The sequence below is a fragment of the Petromyzon marinus genome, unplaced genomic scaffold (genome assembly GCF_048934315.1).
Source record: "Petromyzon marinus isolate PM22_M1 ecotype Great Lakes invasive population unplaced genomic scaffold, UKy_Petmar_22M1.pri1.0 PM_G_Scaffold_32, whole genome shotgun sequence".
NCBI classification, from domain to species: Eukaryota; Metazoa; Chordata; class Hyperoartia; order Petromyzontiformes; family Petromyzontidae; genus Petromyzon; species Petromyzon marinus.
In genome coordinates, this window is record NW_027422895.1 from 986129 (window position 1) to 1011287 (window position 25159).

Genomic DNA, 25159 nt, shown 5'->3' on the forward strand with positions numbered 1-25159 from the left:
AAAAGTTCAAGTTTCAACCGCAAGTTCAAAAGTTCAAGTTTCAACCGCAAGTTCAAAAGTTTAAGTTTCAACCGCAAGTTCAAAAGTTCAAGTTTCAACCGCAATTTGAAAGGCACCACGGGCGTGAGGTGGCGGCTCTCCCTGCTGGTGGAGATGGCATGGTGGGCAGCTCTGCCAGTCGCCCCCCCACCCACCCAGTCAGTTGACCTCCCCACCACAATCCGAATTGTCTTGCAACCTCCTGCCGCGTGAGCTTCTGCCATTCCACTTTGGCTCCTCGCTCGTTCGTTCCGCCACAGGTTGCCATTGCGACGTCGCTCCGTGACATTGCCACTAGGCGGGGCTTCCCATGAAAGTGATAAAACTGTCTCATCTACCGGCGGCGGGCGCTTATAGACAATACGACTTTTTTTTTGAAACACGACAAAACAATTTGCGGGAAAAGTTAATTTTTTTATTAGAAAAGTAATTTGTCATCTCGAGCTGCTTTGTGGGGCGATGTCCCAACTCCCCCTTAGTGGATGAACCAACGCAGCAGCCCCCAGGTAGTGATTACATAAAGAGCCTCAACTCAGCGCACAACTCAAACGCCTGGAGACGTGGCAGCAGCAGCAGTCGAATCACGGCCGCACGCAGCAGCAGCAGCAGCAGTAACGGCGTCATCCAGCAGCGGAGAGAGGAGCTGACCAGGGATTGTGTAAGTCGTCGGCCCTGCCTCCACTATAGTCTGTGTGGTTAGTAAAGAACAGGAAGAGACGATGTGATGCAGCCACGACCGTCAATTACTCCTACAGGCCGGCAGGTGTCACCCTGTCATTACACAAGTTAAGGGATCAAAAAGGAGGCACGCGAACAACAAACGAGCACGGGGAAGACGCAGGTCGTCACGAGCGGGGGAAAAACAATAGAAAGTGTTAAAACCGACGGGGGAGCGCCGTGAGAAAAACCCAACGGGACACGAGAGGCAAACGCTGAGACCCCGAGTGGAGGACGCGCCAGCGAACACGACTACAACCGAGTGGGAGGAGACGGCGGCGGAATCGGCGTTGGCGTTGGCGGTGAGAAGGCGTCGCCGTGAATGGAGGCCACCGCCGCCGGAGACGACAAGCTGGGCAGGGGGAGAGAAGGGAGTGGAAAGTGACGAGGGTGGAACACCGACCACCGCGCAGACCCTCATTGGGACCGTGAGAAGGCCAAAGTGGTCGCGACGTTTGTGCCGCTCGCTTTCGTTTCCTGTTTTTGTTTTACCGGGAAGCGGTGCGCGTCATCATCACGTCGCCCCAGTGCTAGCGATGCTTACTACACAATGCACCAGGTACTCGTTTGAGGCCGAGTCGACCTAGTGGAGGCCCAGGACCAGTTCAGATAATCGTCATTGGTGTTGGCCGTGAGCGGGAATCAAATCCGGTGTCGCCGGGTTTGTAGGGCGGCGTGCTGACCACTACACCACCGCTCCCCACACGCACACACACACATACACACATACGCACACATATACACACACACACATACACACACATACAAACATACACACATACATACACACATACATACACACATACACACACACATACACACATACACACACATATACACACACATACACACATACAAACATACATACACTCATACACACACACATACACACATACACACACATACACACATACAAACACACACAAATACACGCATACACACACATACACACATACACACACATACATACACACATACACACACACATACATACACACATACACACACACATACACACATACACACACACATAGACACACACATACACACATACACACATACATACATACACACACACATACACACACATACACACATACAAACATACATACACACATACAAACATACATACACACATACACACACACATACACACATGCACACACACATACACACACACGAACACACATACGTACACACATACACACATACATACATACACACATACATACATACACACATACACACACACATACATACACACACATACAACAACAACCGCCATTCGCCACTAAGTGGCGGTGACGTCACCACGACGCTTGTGCCAGGCTATGTGCACCGTGAGGCCACGTGAAGTGTCGAACGCCCGCTGGCAGGAGGTCACGGGGCAGACCCAGGTGCCACGAGTCGACTGACTGAGATGACTGGCTGATGCACCACCTGTGCCCCCTACTGTGCCAACCTGCTGTGCTTTAGCCACCCGGCGCTCCGCTCGTTGTTCTGAGCGTCGCTCCTCCGCCCTCCGTTGTTGATGGAGGGCGACTGCCTCCAAATGCCCAGTAGCATCCTTCACGAGCCTCCTCCACAGAGGCCGATCTTGACACCGCTGGTACCAGTCATCGGCAAGTCCACTCAGGTCCACGTCTTCCTGTACCACATCACTCCATCTCTTCTCTAGCCCGTGCCGTGCCCGCTTAGCCCCCTCAATCCGGCCAAACAAAAGCTGTTTCGGCATGCGGTGGCTGGGCATGCGGGCTACATGACCCAGCCATCGCAGCCTTGCCTGCCGGAGGAGCTCACCGATGGGACCCTGCCCAGATCTTTCAAGGATTTGTGAGCTCCTCACACAATCCAGTCTGGTTAAACCCAGGATGGATCGTAGGCAGGCCAGCCTAAATGTTTCTAACCGGCGAAGATGTTCTATTAGGGGGGTCCACGTTTCGCAAGCGTAGAGAAGGGAGGGAATGACCGTGGCCGAGAAGACCTGAAGCTTAGTGCGGAGCGACAGACCAGGTAGCTTCCACACAGCGTTACGCAACCGATGAAAAGATATTGCCGCTCGACTGATTCGGAGTGAGACCTCTGCTGTTAAACTGGAGCCAGTCATAAGCACACTGCCCAGGTATGGGAAACTCTCCACTCTCTCCACAACTGCCCCATCACCGATTGGGAGTTGTGGGGGTGGAGTGTCCGATGGTACAAAATACCCAGGCAGGTGCTTAGTTTTGGTGGGGCTGATGGTAAGGCCCCACCTCTTAGTGGCACGCTCCAGTCTCAGCAGCAGCGTCTCCAACTCCTCCTCTGACTGAGCAGCTATTACCAAATCATCAGCATACATAACGTGGTTGAGCAATAGGGAGCCATCCCTTGACCGCACCCGGGCATCGATTAGCCTCCCATTATATCTGTACCATATGGAGATTCCCCCGGTACAGCTATTGAAGGCTTCACGAACTACGTGGTCAAAATAGATGTTAAATAATGTGGGAGCCAGAGGACATCCCTGTCGCACCCCAAGGTGTACAGGGAATGGCTCTGACTCCCGGCCACGTAGTTTTACCCGGGCCCGCTCACCATCATGAAGGTCCTTAATGATCGTGAGCAGAGGGTCAGGTACTCCAAAAGCACGAAGAACGACCCAGAGCCCAGGCCTACTGATGGTATCATAGGCCTTGACCAGGTCAATAAAGCAGAGATGTAGGTCTTGTTGGAATTCCCTACACCTCTGCTGTAGCAGACGGACAGAAAATATGGCATCTGTGCAGGACCGCCCTTTCCTGAAACCACATTGGGGCTCCGCAAGCCTCTCCTCAGCGTGCCTGGCAAGGCGATGCTGAATAATCCTTGCCAGGACCTTTCCCGGCACACTGAGGAGTGAGATGCCCCTGTAGTTGTTACAGTCTGTGCGGTCCCCCTTCTTAAAAAGGGGGACCACCAGGGCATCCTTCCAATCCTGCGGAACCCGTCCAGTGGTCCAGACTGTTGTTATGATGTCATATAGGGCAGTCTGTGCACAAACGCCACCCTCCCTCAGCATGATGTTTTCCTGGCTGAGGGATTTCCCCTCCTCCAGGACCTCACAGAAATGCTCAGCAAATCTGCAAACCGGTTCCTGGGGGTCGGAGATTGGATCACCGTTTTTTCCCCTAATGATGGTAATAGGTGTGGCGCTGCAGGTTACTTTTTTGATGGAGTTAAATAGAGATTTGTGATCACGGGCCACTGAGGCAGACTCCATCTCCTCAGCAACCCGCGACCACCACCCATCCTTGCAGCGCCTCACGGCTCTCCGAACCTCCGAGCGAAGGCTGCGGTAAGCCTCCTCATTCTCTGACGTGGGATTCTGTAGCCGATGACAGTGGGCCTGTCGCTTTTTCTCAACCATCCTGAACACCTCCTCTGTCAGCCAGGGTCTCTGGGGAGGTCTGGACCATGTACCCAAAGCAGCCATTGCAGCTGCATGAGTCACAGTCCTAAACCTCGCCCATTTACCCTCGACATCAGGAGGAGTCGGGGACGATGCCAATCCCAGCCGCAAGCGATGATGAAATTCTCGCTTGCAACTTTCATCAGATAACTGAGACCAGGCCACTTTATGTTGGAATGGGGTCCTGGGTGTACACCCACCACCGGAGTGGAAGAATGGCAGGCGCATCTTACAGATGACTAGTCGATGGTCAGAGGGCAGATCAGCTCCACGGTAGGTCCTGGTGTCAAGGACATGGGCTCGCATTCGCTGGTCCGTCACTATGTAGTCCAGCAGATGTTCTTGCTTGGACCCGGCATGCATCCATAATGTTGTGTGGATGCGCCGATGCCGGAACAGCGTGTTGGTAATTACAAGCCCATGGGCTGCACAAAAATCTGGCAGCCTCCTACCGTTGTTATTGAGCTGATCTGGCCCATGCCCTCCAATCACTCCAGACCAGGTGCCAGTATCATGACCAACTCGGGCATTGAAGTCACCCAACATGATGACTCTATCCCGAGGGGCCACTTTAGCCAGCACCTGTGACAGAAGGTCATAGAAGGCATCTGACTCATCGGCTTTGCCTGCATCCCTCCACGGATGTTCATCTTCGGTGGGGGCATAAGTAACCACGACCACCATTCCTCGCCTCCGGTTCATGGGAAGGCGAGCCCAAAGTAGCCTGGGGCTTACAGCTTCCCACACCTCACCGCCACGCTCCACCGCCCCCTTCATTATTTTGTTCAAAAGAAGACCCACATCCTGTTGTTTGGCAGTCTGCTGCCCCGAGTAGAGGACTGTCCACCCCTCATGGTGGCAGGAGCCAGAGCCGGTCCACCGGACCTCCTGAATGCCGCATAGATCCAGGCGGTACCGGTCCAGCTCCCGACAGAGGAGTGGCAGCCTCTCCTCTGCAGTGAGCGTTCGAACATTCCACGTGGCCACCCGTAGTGGCTTTTCGTTGTTTCTGGAGTAGCCCCGAGGGTAGGTATTCAATCTCCTGGCTCCGCCAAATGGGGTTTTGGCCAGGAGATGTCATAGACGCCTGTCCTCCGGCACAAGCTTATTAATTAAAAATTTCATTCATGATTTAGTCGTAATTAATTGAAGGTGGAGGGGTTACCAGCCCCTGGCACCCGTCCAGATCCCCCATTTGGTCGCTGTGGTGGTCACAAACACCATGAAGGGAAAGGCCAATTTAAATTGTCCCTCCTCCCACGGCACCGCCCACGACAGCGTTGCAGTCCGGCACCACGAGGAGGTAGGGGGTTGTTTTCTTGCTCCCCACACACACACACAGACACACGCACACACAGACAAACTCACACACACACAGACGCACACACACAGACGCACCTGGCCGTGTCGTGCAGCGCGTCAGTGACGGCGGTAACGAGGCGGCTGAACGAGGGCCGCCAGGAGCTCTCCTCCTGCCAGCAGCTCAGCATGAGGTGGCGGAGAAGCATGGGGCAGTCCATGGGGCACGGCAGACGCCAGCCGCCCTCTACTGCCTCCATCACCTGGGGGGTACGAGACCCATAGACTACTCACACAGAGACCCATACAGTACTACTCACACAGAGACCCATAGAGTACTACTCACACAGAGACCAATAGAGTACTACTCACACAGAGACCCATAGAGTACTCACACAGAGACCCATAGAGTACTACTCACACAGAGACCCATAGAGTACTACTCACACAGAGACCCATAGAGTACTACTCACACAGAGACCCATAGAGTACTACTCACACAGAGACCCATAGAGTACTCACACAGAGACCCATAGACTACTCACACAGAGACCCATAGAGTACTCACACAGAGACCCATAGACTACCCACACAGAGACCCATAGACTACTCACAGAGACCCATAGAGTACTACTCACACAGAGACCCGTAGACTACTCGCACAGAGACCCATAGAGTACTACTCACACAGAGACCCATAGACTACTCACACAGAGACCCATAGACTACACGCACAGAGACCCATAGACTACAGACAGAGACCCATAGAGTACTCACACAGAGACCCATAGAGTACTACTCACACAGAGACCCATAGACTACTCACAGAGAGACCCATAGAGTACTACTCACACAGAGACCCATAGAGTACTACTCACACAGAGACCCATAGAGTACTACTCACACAGAGACCCATAGAGTACTCACACAGAGACCCATAGACTACTACTCACACAGAGACCCATAGACTACTCACACAGAGACCCATAGACTACACACAGAGACCCATAGAGTACTCACACAGAGACCCATAGACTACTCACACAGAGACCCATAGACTACTCGCACAGAGACCCATAGAGTACTACTCACACAGAGACCCATAGACTACTCACACAGAGACCCATAGACTACTCACACAGAGACCCATAGACGACTCACACAGAGACCCATAGACTACTCACAGAGAGACCCATAGACTGCTCACACAGAGACCCACAGACTACACACAGAGACCCATAGAGTACTCACGCAGAGACCCATAGACTACACACAGAGACCCATAGAGTACTCACGCAGAGACCCATAGACTACTCACACAGAGACCCATAGACTACTCACACAGAGACCCATAGAGTACTCACACAAAGACCCATAGACTACTCACACAGAGACCCATAGACTACTCACACAGAGACCCATAGACTACTCACACAGAGACCCATAGACGACTCACACAGAGACCCATAGACTACTCACACAGAGACCCATAGACTACTCACACAGAGACCCATAAACTACTCACAGAGACCCACAGACTACTCGCATAGAGACCCATGGACTACTCGCACAGAGACCCATAGACTCACCACACAGAGACCCATAGACAACTCACACAGAGACCCATAGACTCATCACACAGAGACCCACAGCCGCACACAGAGATCACAGACTACTCACACAGAGACCGCAGACACACACACAGAGACCCATAGACTACTCACACAGAGACCCATAGACGACTCACACAGAGACCCATAGACTACTCACACAGAGACCCATAGACTACTCACACAGAGACCCATAGACTACTCACACAGAGACCCACAAACTACTCACAGAGACCCACAGACTACTCGCATAGAGACCCATGGACTACTCGCACAGAGACCCATAGACTCACCACACAGAGACCCATAGACTACTCACACAGAGACCCATAGACTCATCACACAGAGACCCACAGCCGCACACAGAGATCACAGACTACTCACACAGAGACCGCAGACACACACACAGAGACCCATAGACTACTCACACAGAGACCCATAGACTACTCACACAGAGACCCACAGCCGCACACAGAGACCACAGACTACTCACACAGAGACCCATGGACTACTCACACAGAGACCCACAGCCGCACACAGAGACCACAGACACACACACAGAGACCACAGACTACTCACACAGAGACCCATAGAGTACTCACACAGAGACCCATAGAGTACTCACACAGAGACCCATAGACTACTCACACAGAGACCCATAGACTACTCACAAAGAGACCCACAGCCGCACACAGAGACCACAGACACACACACAGAGACCACACACTACTCACACAGAGACCCATAGAGTACTCACACAGAGACCCATAGACTACTCACACAGAGACCCATAGAGTACTCACACAGAGACCCACAGCCGCACACAGAGACCACACACACACACACACAGGGGTGCCGGTGCTGAACTCACGTCCCGGTTGCTCATGTCCCAGTACGGCCGTTCGCCGTACGACGTCACCTCCCACACGACGATGCCGTAGCTCCACACGTCGCTCGCCGACGTGAACCTGAGCTGTGCGATGGCCTCCGGGGCGGTCCAGCGGATCGGGATCTTCCCCCCCTGGTGGGGAACATTCACAACGGGACCTCGCCCTCGGGTCCGGCACGCGGGGCTCTCGCGGCCCGACGTCGTCAGCACGCGGTGAAGGGTTTGCCGGGTCAAAGCCGGCGTCGCGAGTTCGCGCCGCCTCAACGCGCCGAGCGGCGCGCCGGACCGCCACCTCGCGAGCGACGGACGCCCCGACGGTGGCGTTGTCCTCGTGCCGTTCGCCCCTCGGCGTCGTTCCCCGGTGTGACGTCGGCGAGACGAGACCATCAAGAAACCCGTCTCCGGTGTGGACCCGTGAATCCCAAAGACAACGGCACCGTACGCTGCACGTTCGCACTTTCACCGCGCATGTGTGCGTGTGTGTGTGTGCGCGTGTGTGTGTGTGCGTGTGTGTGTGCATGTGTGCGTGTGTGTGTGCGTGCGTGTGTGTGCGTGTGCGCGTGTGCGCGTGTGTGTGTGTGCGTGTGTGTGTGCGTGTGTGTGCGTGCGTGTGTGTGTGTGCGCGTGTGTGTGTGCGCGTGTGTGTGTGCGCGTGTGCGTGTGTGTGTGCGTGTGTGCATGTGTGTGTGTGTGTGCGTGTGTGTGTGCGTGTGTGTGTGTGAGGTTAATGCATTTCGCTCGACGCACGGCGGCGGCAAGTACTTTCGGCGAAAAACGGAAGCCCCTTAGGGAGCGGTAACGCCGAGCCGACACACGCCGGGCCGGTGCGGCTTTGCCTTCTCCTCGACTCCGGCCGAACGTCGGCCGAACGTCGGCCGAACGTCGGCCGAACGTCGGCCGTTGACGACGCCGGCGGTTCTTTTTTCCTGCCCCGCCTTACCCGGGAGGTGTACGCTCCCTCGGGGTCGGCGTCCAGTAGAAGCGTCCGCGAGAGGCCAAAGTCGGACACCTTGCACGTCAGCTCGCCACTCACGAGCACGTTGCGGGCGGCCAGGTCGCGGTGCACATAGCCCCTGCGGGACAGGTACTCCATGCCCGATGCGACGTCACGCAGCATCCCGAGCAGCTGGGTCACCACAAGGTGCCCCTTCTTCATCTACGCCGTGCCCGGTCAGAGTGGGGAGGGAGGGAGGAAGGGAGGGAGGAGAGAGGAGGGAGGAGAGGAGGAGAGGGGGGAGAGGGGGGAGGAGAGGGGGGAGAAGGAAGAGGAAGGGAGGGAGAAGAGGAGGCGATGAGGAGCCGCCTGGGTGACGTTGTGCTGCTTGTGCGGCCGTCTGGAATGCTCTTCCGGGAGCTGCTATGTGCGTTTAAGTCATCGTTGTCTATACTAATTTGTTTAGAACTCTCGCTTGTTGTGTTTAGTTTGTCCCCCCCCCCGCGCCAGTTGGCTACGTAAGGTACAAAGGAAGTTTGACGCAGACGCGTGCAGTTGTCACCACAAGCGGAGCCCCGGTTAGTAGGAACTACGGCACACACACACACAACAACGCCACCGTGTGCTCTCCATTTGTGGACAGTTACACACACAACCGCTGAGGAGTGTGAGACTGCAACACACCGATGATCGCATCATTTGGCATTGCCACTTCTTACCCTGAGGAATAAATCCAAGGAATGGTTTTCCATGAATTCGGTGATGATCATGACAGGTTTACCTTCGTCGAGAGGACAAGAAAACCAAACGTTAGCAATCCACGCACAGCATTCACGACTTATACCGTAACATCATCACATGGTTACATACACACCTTGTATCTCTGCCAAAATGCGTCGCTGTGGGTTCATACACAGAGACTCCTCTACTTACGAATGTTCCTCTTACGAACTCTCAGAGGTACGAACAAACCTGTTCGTACGTCCGGTTGCCCGTTCTGAACCGAGAGTCAGAGGTTCAACCTCTGCGCAATAGATGGTGGTGGCATCTACATCTGCAGAACGTGAAGAACCAGTGACATCTACATCTGCAGAACGTGAAGAACCAGTGGCATCTACATCTGCAGAACGTGAAGAACCAGTGGCATCTACATCTGCAGAACACAAAGAACCAGTGGCATCTACATCTGCAGAACGTGAAGAACCAGTGGCATCTACATCTGCAGAACGTGAAGAACCAGTGGCTTCTACATCTGCAGAATGTGAAGAACCAGTGGCATCTACATTTGCAGAACGTGAAGAACCAGTGGCATCTACATCTGCAGAACGTGAAGAACCAGTGGCATCTACATCTGCAGAACGTGAAGAACCAGTGGCATCTACATCTGCAGAACGTGAAGAACCAGTGGCATCTACATCTGCAGAACGTGAAGAACCAGTGGCATCTACATCTGCAGAACGTGAAGAACCAGTGGCATCTACATCTGCAGAAAGTGAAGAACCAGTGGCATCTACATCTGCAGAACGTGAAGAACCAGTGGCATCTACATCTGCAGAACGTGAAGAACCAGTGGCATCTACATCTGCAGAACGTGAAGAACCAGTGGCATCTACATCTGCAGAATGTGAAGAACCAGTGGCATCTACATCTGCAGAACGTGAAGAACCAGTGGCATCTATATCTGCAGAACGTGAAGAACCAGTTGCATCTACATCTGCAGAACGTGAAGAACCAATTGCATATACATCTGCAGAACGTGAAGAACCAGTGGCATCTACATCTGCAGAACGTGAAGAAACAGTGGCATCTACATCTGCAGAATGTGAAGAACCAGTGGCATCTACAGCTGCAGAATATGAAGAACCAGTGGCATCTACATCTACAGAACGTGAAGAACCAGTGGTATCTACATCTGCAGAACGTGAAGAACCAGTGGCATCTACATCTGCAGCACGTGAGGAACCAGTGGCATCTACATCTGTAGAACGTAAAGAACCAGTGGCATGTAGTGTATAGTCGTGTATAGTGTAGTGTATAGTGTAATGTGCAGTGTGTATAGTGTAGTATACAAGTACACCACACCGGTGTGTTGGAGAGCAAATCCACAACATTTCCAATCTGAGTACAATCACCAGTGATTACAACAACGGGCATAATCAGCTGGACAGCCAGCTACATAACAGACTTGCCAGTTTTAAACTTGGTTCGAAGCTTTCGTGACTGCAGGAATTAATCTTTGTATTTTTTCGGTAAAGTCACGTATAAATAAGAAATAATAAAATAACATAATAGCGTACGACGTTTCGGTTGTATACATCTGGGGTTATGTATTTCCCCTCTCTCCTAAATTTTGCTCTTCTGTACCTGATGATGGCTGCTTGCGTTGCAACCGAAACGTCGTACGCAATTATGTTATTTTATTAGTTCTTATTTATACGTGACTTTACCGGAAAAAAAACGAACAAAGATTAATTGCCAGTTTTAGTTTGTTTAAAATGCGTGTGGCATCGATTGGACGTTCTCGAAGCTCACTCTTGGTGACGACGCCCTCCAGGCGGACGATGTTGTCATGCTCGAACTGGCCCATGACGCTCGCCTCGCACAGGAAGTCCTGCTGCTGCTGCTGCTGCTTGCTGGATCCACCCTTCAGCGTCTTGATGGCCACGCGCACTGTCGCCGCCCCTCCGCTGCTGCCCTGGCGCTTCAGGTATCCGACGTGCACCTTCCCAAACTCTCCTGCGGGCCGAGGGGTCGATGACAGTGAGCAGCACGTAGAGCAGGTGTGAGGACCCCCCCCCCCCCCGTCCAGCTGCTAAGTAAGGTTCGTCACGTGAATAAAACGTGCCGATTGGTTGCTGGTTGTGCACTGGCCGGTCGCTGCGTGGTGCATGCATTGGGGAGTGTGAACCCACGGCAATCGACGGGGTGCTTCAAAACAACGTTAACACTTTTCGATTTGAAGCTTTCGTGACTGCGAGGATTCATCTTCTTTGGTTCTTTCGGTAAAGTCACCACCACGTAGAATGAGAATAAAATAATAAATTGAAAAAATAAAATAACGCAATCAAATTCTCACGACGTTTCGGCCACAACACAAGCGGCCTTCATCAGGTGAAGGGGACGAGACTGTCTGGAGGACAGCGCTGGAGCAAGACAGTCTCGTCCCCTTCACCTGACGAAGGCCGCTTGTGTTGTGGCCGAAACGTCGTGAGAATATTATTGTGTTATTTTATTTTATCAATTTATTATTTTATTCTCATTCTACGTGACTTTACCGAAAGAACCAAAGAAAATGTTAACACTTATATTGGACTATTGGTTTTTCATGGAAAGAGAACGGATAATAATAATACTACGCTGTAACATGATAACAAATCCATAATGGAGATTTTTTTCTCTGGTTAGTGCACGTAAATGTATAAATGTATGGTTAAACTCGCCACCACCCGACACAGCCAACTAGTAAGGCTTGTCACGTATGGATGATCTGGGTTCGCGAAAGCCTACGTGTTAAACATAACAAATGTAACGTTAATAGCTTCCAAAAGTCAAAGAGTTTGTCCCACTCGTTCGCCGTCGTTGTCACCGTGCGCCTGGAACCTTCTCCAGGCGGTCTCCAGAGCCCCGGAGGCACAAACATTTCTTGCGGCATCGTTGCAAATTCTCAGCAGTGTCAACATTTGAAGTGGGCACCCTATGAGTAAGTTTTAGTTAACGGGTACCACGGTACAGACGTGCCCGCCCCCGTCCCCCCCCCCCCCCCCCCCGTTCACCTGCTCCGATGACGCGTCCAAGTTTGATTCGTGAGGCGTCGATTTCCGTCGCGAACTCGCGGAGAGCATCGCTGGGCTCGTCGTAGTCGTGTGGGTCAATGTACAGCCTGAAGCCCGGCATCTTCACTGTGGGTGGCAACGGCGAAATTAACCGTGCATAGGGTGTGTGTGTGTGTGAGAGTGTATGAGGGGTGGTGTTTGAGGGGTGGTGTGTGTGGGGTGGTGTGTGTGTGAGTGTCCGGCAAAACAACCCCCTACCTCCTCGCGGTGCCGGACGGGAAACTCTGTCGTGGACAGTGCTGTGGGGGGAGGGCCAATTCCGATTGGCCCCTCCTCTCATGGCGTCTGTGACCACCACAGTGGCTAAACGGGGGCTCTGGACGGGTACGAGGGGCCGGTAACCCCTCCACCTTCAACATTTTTACCACGAAACTACGAATAAAAAATTTAACTAATAAGCTTGTGCCGGAGGCCCCGGGGGGACAGGCGTCTATGACGTCTCCTGGCCAAACCCCAATTGGCAGAGCCAGGAGATTGAATCTCTACCCTCGGGTCTCCTCCAGAAACAACGAAAAGCCACTTCGTGTGGCCACGTGGAATGTTCGAACGCTCACTGCTATGGAGAGGCTGCCACTCCTCTGTCGGGAGCTGGACCGGTACCGCCTGGATCTCTGTGGCATTCAGGAGGTCCGGTGGACCGGTTCTGGCTCCTGCCACAATGAGGGGTGGACAGTCCTCTACTCGAGGCAGCAGACTGCCAAACAACAGGGTGTGGCTCTTCTTTTGAACACAAGAATGAAGGGGGCGTGGGAGCGTGGTGATGAGGTGTGGGAAGCTGTAAGCCCCAGGCTACTTTGGGCTCGCCTTCCCATCAACCGGAGACGAGGAGTGGTGGTCGTGGTTACTTATGCCCCACCGAAGACGAACATCCGTGGAGGGATGCAGGCAAAGCCGATGAGTCAGATGCCTTCTATGACCTGTCACAGGTGCTGGCTAAAGTGGCCCCTCCGGATAGAGTCATCTTGTTTGGTGACTTCAATGCCCGAGTTGGTCATGATGCTGGCACCTGGTCTGGAGTGATTGGAGGGCATGGGCCAGATCAGCTCAATAACAACGGTAGGAGGCTGCTTGATTTTTGTTCAGCCCATGGGCTTGTAATTACCAACACGCTGTTCCGGCATTGGCGCATCCACACAACATCATGGATGCATGCCGGGTCCAAGCAAGAACATCTGCTGGACTACATAGTGACGAATCAGCGGATGCGAGCCCATGTCCTTGACACCAGGACCTACCGTGGAGCTGATCTGCCCTCTGACCATCGACTAGTCATCTGTGAGATGCGCCTGCCATTCTTCCACTCCAGTGGTGGGTGTACACCCAGGACCCCATTCCAACCTAAAGTGGCCTAGTCTCAGTTATCTGATGAAAGTTGCAAGCGAGAATTTCATCATCGCTTGCGGCTGGGGTTGGCATCGTCCCCCACTCCTCCTGATGTCGAGGGTAACTGGGCGAGGTTTAGGACTGTGACTCATGCAGCTGCATTGGCTGCTTTGGTTACGCAGTCCAGACCTCCCCAGAGACCCTGGCTGACAGAGGAGGTGATCAGGATAGTTTAGAAAAAGCGACAGGCCCACTGTCATCGGCTACAGAATCCCACGTCAGAGAATGAGGAGGCTTACCGCAGCCTTCGCTCGGAGGTTCGGAGAGCTGTGAGGCGCTGCAAGGATGGGTGGTGGTCGTGGGTTGCTGAGGAGATGGAGTCTGCCTCAGTGGCCCGTGATCACAAATCTCTATTTAACTCCATCAAAAAAGCAACCTGCAGCGCCACACCTATTACCAACATTAGGGGAAAAAACGGTGATCCAATCTCCGACCCCCAGGAACCGGTTTGCAGATTTGCTGAGCATTTCTGTGAGGTCCTGGAGGAGGGGAAATCCCTCAGCCAGGAAAACATCATGGCACAAAGTGGGGATGACCCTGCTGAGGCTGCGGTGCCTCAAATATTGGAAGAAGTCACCCCCTGTGAGTGGCTGGCTGAGGTGCCATCTGTTGAGGAAGCACTGAAGGCGATCCAGAGTCTGAGACCAGGAAAGGCACCGGGCAGAGATGATCTCCCAAGCGAAATGCTGAGGGAGGGTGGCGTTTGTGCACAGACTGCCCTATATAACATCATAACAACAGTCTGGACCACTGGACAGGTTCCACAGGATTGGAAGGATGCCCTGGTGGTCCCCCTCTTTAAGAAGGGGGACCGCACAGACTGTAACAACTACAAGGGCATCTCACTCCTCAGTGTGCCGGGAAAGGTCCTGGCAAGGATTATTCAACATCGCCTTGCCAGGCACGCTGAGGAGAGGCTTGCGGAGCCCAAATGCGGTTTCAGGAAAGGGCGGTCCTGCACAGATGCGATATTTTCTGTCCGTCTGCTACAGCAGATGTGTAGGGAATTCCAGCAAGACCTACATCTCTGCTTTAGTGACCTGGTCAAGGCCAGGTCACACCACCCCCTCCAGCTGCGACATGATTCCCAGTCGCACGCTCGTTGTCACGCGCTTCGCTCCATCCCCGTTGCTCGAGGGTGAAGATGGCAATGGCGGTAACGGTGATTGTGGTTGGTGTGCTGGTGGCAGGTGGGGTTTTTGCCACCTCTTCGTGGGAAGAGGAAGAACACTGTCTCTCAATAGTGGAGGAGCGGAGAGCGACTTGTGCATGCATCAATGTCTTGAGTGGCGTACCACTACCACCAAAAACATCGGAGGGTGGAGGAGCGATGCTCACAACAACGAGCGGAGCGCCGGGTGGCTAAAGCACAGCGGGTTGGCACAGTAGGGGGCACAGGTGGTGCATCAGCCAGTCATCTCAGTCAGTCGACCCGTGGCACCTGGGTCTGCCCCGTGACCTCCTGCCAGCGGGCGTTCGACACTTCACGTGGCCTCAATGTGCACATGGCCTGGCACAAGCATCGTGGTGACTTCACCACCACTTAGTGGCGATTGTTGTTGTTGTTGTGAGTGTATGAGGGGTGGTGTGTGAGGGGTGGTGTGTGAGGGGTGGTGTGTGTGTATGTGTGTGAGAGGTGTGTGTGTATGAGTGGTGTGTGTGTGTATGAGGGGTGGTGTGTGTGTATGAGGAGTGGTCTGTGTGTGTATGAGTGGTGGTGTGTGTGTGTGAGTGGTGTGTGTGTGCATGAGGAGTGGTGTGTGTGTGTATGAGTGGTGTGTGTGTGTGTGTGAGAGGTGTGTGTGCGTGTATGAGGAGTGGTGTGTGTGTGTATGAGTGGTGTGTGTGTGAGGTGTGTGTGTGTGTGTATGAGGAGTGGTGTGTGTGTGTATGAGTGGTGGTGTGTGTGTGTGTGAGAGGTGTGTGTGTGTGTGAGAGGTGTGTGTTTATGAGGAGTGGTGTGTGTGTGTATGAGTGGTGTGTGTGTGTATGAGGAGTGGTGTGTATGATGTGTGTGTGTGTGTATGAGAGGTGGTGTGTGTGTGTGTATGAGGAGTGGTGTGTGTGTGTGAGAGGTGGTGTGTGTGTGTGTATTAGAGGTGTGTGTGTGTGTATGAGAGGTGTGTGTGTGTATTAGAGGTGTGTGTGTGTATGAGTGGTGTGTGTATGTGTGTGAGAGGTGTGTGTGTGTATGAGGTGTGTGTGTGAGAGGTGTGTGTGTGTATGAGATGTGTGTGTGTATGAGATGTGTGTGTGTGTATTAGAGGTGGTGTGTGTGTGAGTGGTGTGTGTGTATGAGAGATGTGTGTGTGTATGAGATGTGTGTGTGTATGAGATGTGTGTGTGTGTATGAGATGTGTGTGTGTGTGTATTAGAGGTGGTGTGTGTGTGTGTGCACGCGAGGTGGAGGAGCGTTTACCCCGCACGCTGTAGAAGCGAGGTCGTCTCTCTTCGCGAGGCTCCGACTCTGCTGCTTGCCAGTGACCACTCCTCCTCCTGCTCCTCCTCCTTCAAACGCAATGCGATGCACGCAGCCATCAAGGCGGCGGCGGCAGTGCTGAAGAAGCGAGTTCGCTCTGGAGGGTGCCGCCTCTTAGCCAACGTTCAGGGAGATTGCCTCTTGGTGGTGCAGCCAGATCACGTGGGCACACTCAGAACGCCAGTGGGACCCCACCAGTGTGACCCCCTCAGTGTGACCCCCCCCCCCAGTGTGACCCCCCCCAGTGTGACCCCCCCCCAGTGTGACCCCCCCCAGTGTGACCCCCCCAGTGTGACCCCCCCCAGTGTGACCCCCCAGTGTGACCCCCCTCCCCCAGTGTGACCCCCCCCACCTCTTCTTGATGATGATGCAGGCAGCAGCGATGAGCAGCATCAGCCCCACGAGGCCAGCGGACAGCGAGGAGGCCCAGAGGGCCACTTCCTGAGTCGCTTGTGCTGGGGGAGGGGGAGGGAAAGCGTCACAAACACATCCTTCACTTACTACAACAACCACAACAACCACAACAACAACAACCACAACAACACCACAATAACCACCAACACAATAACAAACAACAGGACAACACCTACAACAACAAACACAACAACTACAACAACACCACAATAACCACCAACACAACAACAAACAACAGGACAACACCTACAACAACAACCACAACAACTACAACAACACCACAATAACCACCAACACAACAACAAACAACAGGACAACACCTACAACAACAACCACAACAACTACAACAACACCACAATAACCACCAACACAACAACAAACAACAGGACAACACCTACAACAACAACCACAACAACTACAACAGACAGGAGGGGTGGGGTGGTGGTGCTGTTGGTGGGGTCGTGGTAGGTTGGTAGTGGGGTTGGTGGTGGCGTAGTGGTTGGGTGGGGATGGTGCTGGTGAGTGGTGGTGGTGGTCCTTGTGGCGTAGTGGTTGGGTGGGGATGGTGCTGGTGAGGGGTGGTGGATGGGTGGTGGTGGTGGTGGCGTAGTGGTTGGGATGGGATGGTGCTGGTGAGTGGTGGTGGTGGTGGGTGGTGGTGGTGGTGGTGGTCCTTGTGGCGTAGTGGTTGGGTGGGGATGGTGCTGGTGAGTGGTGGTGGATGGGTGGTGGTGGTGGTGGCGTAGTGGTTGGGTGGGGATGGTGCTGAGGTGATGGGGATGGTGCTGGTGAGTGGTGCTGGTGACTGGTGGTGGTGAGTGGTGGTGGTAGGGTGGTGGTGGTGGCGGCGTAGTGGTTGGGTGGGGATGGTGCTGGGGTGGTGGTTGGTGGTGGTGGGGTTGGTACTGGTTGGTGGTGGTGGGGTTGGTAGTGGTTGGTGGTGGGTGGGTGGTGATTGTTGGTGAGTGGTGGTGCTGGTTGGTGGTGGTGGGGTGGTGGTTGGGGGTTGGTGGTGGTGGGGTTGGTGGTGGTTGGTGGTGGTGGGGTTGGTGCTGGTTGGTGGTGGGTGGGTAGTGGTTGGGTAGTGGTTGGGTAGGGTTGATGCTGGTTGGTGGTGATTGGGTGGTGGTGGCTGGTGGTGGTGGGTGGTGGCTGGATTGGGTGGTGGTGATGATTGGGTGGTGGTGGTGATTGGGTGGTGGTGGTGATTGGGTGGTGGTGGTGATTGGGTGGTGGTGGTGGTGATTGGGTGGTGGTGATTGGATGGTGGTGTTGTTGCTCACGTGCGGGAGACGTCTGGAAGTGGAGTGTGGGGCTGTAGTCTCCGTAGCCGGCGGCGTTGCGAGCGCGGACCTGCAGTGAGTAAACCGCGGCATGCCGGAGCCCCGTCACGGTGACGCTCGGCACGCTGGAGAGCAGCCTCATTACCTCTCTCTCGTCGTCGTCATCCTGGTGGGGGGGGGGTACAGATGGGGGGGGGGTACAGATGGGGGGGGTACAGATGGGGGGGGGATGGGTTCAGACTCATCCCACAGAGACCCATTGAACCTGGGTCACGTGGTTCACAGCATATTGTTGTGTTAACTCTACTGCCCTCCACTTGCTAATGCAAAGACAAAGAACCCCCGTATAGTGTCAGCAGACTGTCGGGGCGAGTGCTGTTAGCGGCCACCTATGGAGGCACACGAGGGGGTGGGTGGTCAGCACCACGCCCGGCCGCCTTTGTATCCACAGTGGTGATGTTGTTGTATACGGCCCTTTTTCCACAATTAATATCCATAAGAATATTTACGGATGCATACACCTAGATTTCTTTTTCCTTTCTTTCGTGACAAACAATTTATATTTTTTAATGAATAAAACCCATAAGCCAGAAACACGAAAAACCAGATGTCGGTCATAAACAGGCCATATATATAAAGAAATAATAAAACTCTCAAGGCGAGGATGTAACAGCTATCGGCAAAAATCTCCAGGTGAACAAGAGTTTGATGGGCCCTTAGGAAAGGTCCCTCCGAGGTCAGAACACCAAGAGAGTAGACACAGAGACGCCAACAGGGTAAATCGTATACATATTCTTTTCCTTATTTGCCAGTAAAAAAAGGCAACAACAAGAATAAGATAGAATTAGCGATCCTAACGCTCACTCCAATTAAGAACAGGCCACCAGACACATCAGTGAATATTATCCAATGATTCATTCGCTATCAAATGATTTTCACCTTTAATACTTTACTGTTAAAACAAAGCTTGGAGCAGGAATACCGAGTCACATCAAAGGTTATCGAGAAGGAATGAGACAACGGGTAAACTTGCAAAAGAATTTAAACAATATCCCAAGCAACCCCGACCACCTTTGTCCCTCTCACAGCGCGGAGAAGCAGGAATTACACCTTATCACAAGGGGCCATCTGGAAAAGCCAGCCGGGTTTGATGAGGAGACACACCCCACCCCACACACGGCAACCAGGCAAAGACAGTTTTAAAGAAAATTGCAATATAATATTAATAATAACAACGTGTTAACCTTACACGACATTCCATTATAGAACCTTACAGAACCAAGGGATATGGATTCCAACAATCAAGAAACGGACCTCTTAAACTCAGGATGATAATTATTTTTCTTTTTAATAATTCTATCATAACAATTCGAACCTCGGTAAAACCGAGAGGTGTCGGGAGGACGTAGTTACAAACACGAGTCTTGGCGAACATGGGACCAAATGGTATTTGAGAAATATAAGTCGAAAGTATAAAGAGGTGCTCCCGACCACCTTTGTCTCTCCCAAAGAGCGCGAGAGAGGAATTTCACGCCAGGGCAAACAGATCGTTATCGCGGGGACCATCTGCCACACACGGGACTTAGTAGTGGCCCCCACCCCACCCTGCACACGGGCAGCAAAAGAGCGTATCTACTCGTTCACCAACTTCCGTCGAGTCCGAACCAACTACTGAAAGAAGAATCAACTGATACGTATGATACACTGCCCCCCACTACACGACAAACCAGACGTCTGCTTGACGCAAAGAATCGATTCCGAACATTGGCCTACTCTTTCACCACTCATACCATTCAACACACACACACACGGGTCATTAACAAAGCCTAAAACCTCAAGCCATTGAACCATCCCTGATTGTGGAAACATCGCAACGACCGAGTGAATAATCCATCGTTTTTAAGAGTGTTCATAATTTTCCTCTGTAATATTGTGCTGGGGCTGTACTTCTAACCGCATAAATTACCAACTGACCCATTAACAAGGATTAATTCTTGGCACCTCACCACGGAGCGCCGCTCGCGGGGGTGAAGAGCGTGCTCAACCGGTTCCCTGTCAGGGATCTGGCCACAATTAATTAAAAGATTGGCCCGAGATAAGGATCTAAAAAGGAAACATCGCCACCCATTGAGTCGCGTTGAGAAGTCGATTAGAAATACTTGAGTCGTTCGTTAATATTTTCTTTCTACATAATCTTGCTGGTATCCACGAATGAAATAACGAATTCAAACGCATATTTGTGCCTCCAAGAATAATACTGGTTGGAGTGCCCTTTCAACGAGTAGCGTTGCATAATAATTAGTCATCCTATTGTTAACAACGTGACAATAATTGCATTAAGGGCCGCGCATGATCAATGACCGAATGCTGTGTTGTGTGACAATTCAAGTAACGAAGCATTGCGGCCATCGAGTGTTGTTGATAAGGTAATTAGAAGTATTTCAGTCGAACGCTTTAAATTCATAATCGTTATGAATCAATGAACGAACATGAACGTGGTACTGTGCTGACGATTTCAAGCATAATAACTTCGCATATCAGAATGTATTAAGGATTGGATACAAATCAAAGACCAAGTGCCGTATTGTGTAACAATTCAAGTATACGAGTTTGCATATTATAAAGTTAAGGTTTGATAGAATAGTTCGCATATTTTTAATCTCTCTCTCAACAACCGATCGATTGCGTTACGCGTCGGGAATTAACCACAGGTGCCGCTATCGAGGTGAAACAACGCAATCGTGATGTTATCATGTTAACGCTGTGTTGAAATTCCAAATCCCGAGATTGAGTTTTCATATTATCCAAAAATTAAAGTTAGCTAGAAAAAAAATTGATAAAAACAGAACGTTTGTGTGTGATTCTTCCTGAAATCCTGCATAATATTGTTCTGCGTATGAGATCTGAATCCTGGGGACCTATCATAAGCACACTATCACCACACATAATCCATAACACACATAATTCATAATGTTCAATCGAGAGTAATCGTATCCTTCTTCTTTGGTTCTTTCGGTAAAGTCACGTAGAATGAGAATAAAATAATAAATTGATAAAATAAAATAACACAATAATATTCTCACGACGTTTCGGACACAACACAAGCGGCCTTCATCAGGTGAAGGGAGCGAGACTGTCTGGTAGGACAGCGCTGGAGTGAGAGAGCCACGTTCAGATCACGGCTTTTAAGCTGTGTGAGAGGAACAAAGAGCCTTGACGAAGGAATTAGCATAAAATTTAGCATTGAAATGGCTGAATGATTAGCTTGTGACTGGTCACAGAAATAGCTATGTTAAAAGTTAAAGCATACACATCCGCAGAGGCACCCATTGTTAAAAGGAATTAGCATAGAATTTAGCATTGAAATAGCTAAATTAAGGCATACACATCCGCAGAGGCACCCCTTGATAATGGGATTAGCATAGAATTTAGCATTGAAATGGCTGAGTGATTCGCTTGTAACTGCTACAGAAATAGTTACGTTGAAGTCAGAGCATACACATTCACCGAGGCACTTAGTACAAATCAAACAGGAGAATTTAGCATTGAAATAACTAGGCGAATTTAGCATTGAAATAACTGGGTGATTTGCTAGTGACTGGTCACAGAAATGACTACACATCTGAGCTATTCACAGTACTATATAGTGAACCAATAAAAACTAAAATATAAATTACCTTCATGTTATCAATAAACTCTATATTCTCCAATCAGCTAAGCTACCAACCATAAGTCGTTATATATCACAATGCTATATGGCGAAAAAATGGGTGGATTCTTACCCTCAAATTTCCGTACCACGGATAGCTACGGGCCCCGTTCAGACGGACGAGTTCGTCCATGGTCGGAACAGAGGAGGGGGAGAGAGACAGCTGCGAAGCCCTAGTATACTCCATGTTGTAAACCATACCATTAACCGTGGTGTGAGAGGTATTAAGAGGCAATGCTGGCGAAAGAGCTGCGGTCTGAAGGTCATCGTAAAATTACAATTAATTAAGAACAGAAATGATTTAACACATCTTTCCAGTGGTTACTAAGCCTGAATCCATCTTCTCGGTTGAAATTGTCTCTGTGCTTGTATATGTGAATGGCCTCATGAACGAATCTCTCATGGTAGCCAGTTGGTTTGCAAAGAACCTCCGTCTTGGAGAAGTCAATGTCATGTGAGCCCACTGAATTGTAACAGTGATCTGCCACGGCAGAGGAGTTCGTCTTACCGTGTTTCAAGTCTGCTTTATGTTCGCGGATGCGGTCCGAGATATGTCTTTTGGTTTCTCCAATGTAGCTACTACCACAGAGGCACTTTAGTTTGTAAACGCCCGGGTACTGTATGTCTGGAAGAGCATCTTTTACAGATGGAACTAAATCACGGATTTTGTGTACTGTGTTGAATCGGACCTGGATCTTGTGTTTATTCAGGATTCTGTGGTAGTAGCTACATTGGAGAAACCAAAAGACATATCTCGGACCGCATCCGCGAACATAAAGCAGACTTGAAACACGGTAAGACGAACTCCTCTGCCGTGGCAGATCACTGTTACAATTCAGTGGGCTCACATGACATTGACTTCTCCAAGACGGAGGTTCTTTGCAAACCAACTGGCTACGATGAGAGATTCGTTCATGAGGCCATTCACATATACAAGCACAGAGACAATTTCAACCGAGAAGATGGATTCAGGCTTAGTAAACACTGGAAAGATGTGTTAAATCATTTCTGTTCTTAATTAATTGTAATTTTACGATGACCTTCAGACCGCAGCTCTTTCGCCAGCATTGCCTCTTAATACCTCTCACACCACGGTTAATGGTATGGTTTACAACATGGAGTATACTAGGGCTTCGCAGCTGTCTCTCTCCCCCTCCTCTGTTCCGACCATGGACGAACTCGTCCGTCTGAACGGGGCCCGTAGCTATCCGTGGTACGGAAATTTGAGGGTAAGAATCCACCCATTTTTTCGCCATATAGCATTGTGATATATAACGACTTATGGTTGGTAGCTTAGCTGATTGGAGAATATAGAGTTTATTGATAACATGAAGGTAATTTATATTTTAGTTTTTATTGGTTCACTATATAGTACTGTGAATAGCTCAGATGTGTAGTCATTTCTGTGACCAGTCACTAGCAAATCACCCAGTTATTTCAATGCTAAATTCGCCTAGTTATTTCAATGCTAAATTCTCCTGTTTGATTTGTACTAAGTGCCTCGGTGAATGTGTATGCTCTGACTTCAACGTAACTATTTCTGTAGCAGTTACAAGCGAATCACTCAGCCATTTCAATGCTAAATTCTATGCTAATCCCATTATCAAGGGGTGCCTCTGCAGATGTGTATGCCTTAATTTAGCTATATCAATGCTAAATTCTATGCTAATTCCTTTTAACAATGGGTGCCTCTGCGGATGTGTATGCTTTAACTTTTAACATAGCTATTTCTGTGACCAGTCACAAGCTAATCATTCAGCCATTTCAATGCTAAATTTTATGCTAATTCCTTCGTCAAGGCTCTTTGTTCCTCTCACACAGCTTAAAAGCCGTGATCTGAACGTGGCTCTCTCACTCCAGCGCTGTCCTACCAGACAGTCTCGCTCCCTTCACCTGATGAAGGCCGCTTATGTTGTGGCCGAAACGTCGTGAGAATATTATTGTGTTATTTTATTTTATCAATTTATTATTTTATTCTCATTCTACGTGACTTTACCGAAAGAACCAAAGAAGATGAATCATTGCAGTCACGAAAGCTTTAAATCGAAATTTAATCGTATCCTTATCGATAATACGGAATTAAAGAGCAGAGTCGAATCGACTCTCTCTCATTCACGCTCACAACGCCTGCGTCACTGCATACGATTAATTGCGTTATTCCAATTCATAACACAATCCTCGTCACCGAGGCTCGACCTGATAATCCATAACGACCTGCATTATCATAACCACGCTCACTCGCATAAATTAATACGATTATCTCTCGAATCAGCATAATTTATGCGCATAATTACACTGATTAACATAATTTTGGATAAATTATGCGAATCTCAAATTTAATTTAATTTTCATTATTTTCATCAATTTTCATAACACCTATATATACAACAATGTTTACTACACACCGCACCAGGGTACTCAATTTGAGGCTGAGTCGACCTAGGGGAGACCCAGGACTCGTTCAGATTATCGTCACCGGTGCCGGTTGCCGTGAGCGGGAATCGAACTCGAGACGCCGGGTTCGTAGCGCAGCGTAGCGCGTACCGCTGCACCACCGCTCAGCACGCACGCACGTGCACATTCACACGCGCGCAAGTAAAATGGATAATCGCGAGCCGCTACGCACCTCGTCAAAGCATTTGACTTCATAGTCCATAACGATGCCATTGGGCTGCTCCGGCTCGGCCCAGGTCAACAGGACGGCGTCTTCAGAGACGATCTCCGTGTGGACACGCACCACGGGTGACGGTGCTGCGGGCAATCACAGCACGTGGTCACGCGCTAACTCGTTTGTTTACCCCCCTGGCCAACGTCTCGAGGTGCGGTGAGTGACAATCGGTGTGCGTTTCCCCTTGCTGCTGAATGAAATACGAGTTGCGGTGAGATGTTCAAACACCAAGCAGACGGACGCCGCTTTGCGAGCAATCAACTCAACTTGCAACAGCCACACACGCGGTGCTTTGTGGTGAACATGCGAACATGGCTATGATGATGATAATTATAACAGATGATGCATTGTCTTTAAGAATAATAATTAGAGTGGTATATGCATTAAGAATAATATAATTATAATGTTACATGTGTAGTGGAGTAACGCGCGCGCTGGGGGGGTTTGCAAGCGGTGTGCACGGATGTGTGAGGTC

General features: G+C 50.9%; 1 pseudogene; it reads right to left on the reverse strand.

The window, feature by feature from the left end:
- Positions 1-256: 256 nt before the first annotated feature.
- LOC116937720 (ephrin type-A receptor 5-like) overlaps positions 257-25159 on the reverse strand; it is a 42752-nt pseudogene continuing 17849 nt past the window's right edge.